Consider the following 1,673-nt stretch of genomic DNA (forward strand, 5'->3'; position numbering starts at 1 on the left):
GAAAAAAAAAAATGAGAAGCGAGACAGAGAGAAGCTGCAAATCCCAATCTCGATTCCCTCTCGGTCCCCGTCTTTGTCAGGATGTCTCTGCGAAAACAAGTCCGGTCTCTCCCCCCATCATTCTCGGCGAAGTGCACAAAGTGGATAATCCATAGGTCGCTTTCTTTCTAACCCATGTTGGGTCTGAGCACGAGAGCTTTTTACCCGGCTGGGAGTTGGCCAGAACACAAAACCCGAGCGGCGTCTGAGTGAATCCGTGACAGCGAACCGCGCGCCCGGCCCACACGGAGGACGATCAGCGATCTGATGCTCAGCGGCCCCGGCCGGCCGCTGCTGGATAATCAGCCCCCCGAGTCAGCCACAGAGGCATCTGCTACTTCCGGTTGCACTTTCAAAATAAGGCTTGCTGATTAACGTTACATTTTACGAGCAATGGATCTATTAGGGATGGGAATCGAAAACCGGCCCGTCAGACACCGCCTACCAAGAGCCTGGGTCTGTCCGAGGTTTCTGCCTAAAAGGAAGTTTTTCCTCGCCACTGTCGCACTGCTGCTTGCTCTGGAGGAAACTATTAGAACTGTTGGGTCCTTGTAAATTCTGGAGTGTGGTCTATCTGTAAAGTGTCTTGAGATAACTCTTGTTATGAATTGATACTATAAATAAAATTGAATTGAATTGAATTGAATCGCCAGACGCCAATATCAGCACGATACTTGTGCCACGACACGATATTATTGCGATTTTGCACATATTGCAATTTTCTGCGATATGTTGCAATTTTATAATTTTATTGTTTATTCCCAATTTCAAATGATGTCCCCAAAAGGTATCTTTGTCAACATCTGTTTTATCTAAAAAAAGATACATTTCTCTGTGTGTTCAAATCACTTCAATTTTATTGCTGCAAAATGAAATTGTCAAGCAGACAAACTGATCAACACATATTTTATAAAAGATCCATACTTGGAGTCTGTGTATCAATACAGTATTGCTACTGAAAATGTTGCGGTACTATGCAGTAGCAATTTTACCCCCACTAGTAGTGCTAAAGACAACATGAGACATTATAGTATGACAAAGTTTTGTATAGCACAAATATCAGATGAATTAGGACCGACAAAACATTGTGTTACAAGCCCCAAATCGTCAGCTGTCTGCAATGACTGTAAGTAAATTTCCCATTACTTATTATTATGACTGAACTCATCCATTATTCACTATCATTCCAGAATAGGAATAATCCATGTTCCACGCTCATTTAAAACAGCCAATGATCCACTTCTGCATTAACTGATCTTTGATTATTTACAATTTGTCATGTGATATTTTCATCTAAAAAAACAATTAGCAAAAGTAGGTTACATAAATGAAATGTATTAATACGAGTTTATCCATATTACAGCTTCTATAGTCACTTTTCGCTTGATTTATAATAAAGCTACAACTTGTGCTTTAAAACTGAGATGCACGTGCTTCACTTCCGCCTCTGCTCTTGGTGTCTCTGGTTAATTGACAGTCGTAATCCAAACGCATGTGGTTAGGAGAGTTGGAGCGCATGCGCACTGCCCCTCCTCCGGAGATGGGGATAAATCACACTACATGATGCTGAGAGCCATTGGTAAGGGTCATTTACTACCACTAACAGTAGTCCATAACAAGGAGGTGGTCCTCAG

The sequence above is a fragment of the Etheostoma spectabile genome, chromosome 8 (assembly GCF_008692095.1).
Source record: "Etheostoma spectabile isolate EspeVRDwgs_2016 chromosome 8, UIUC_Espe_1.0, whole genome shotgun sequence".
Taxonomy (NCBI): Eukaryota; Metazoa; Chordata; class Actinopteri; order Perciformes; family Percidae; genus Etheostoma; species Etheostoma spectabile.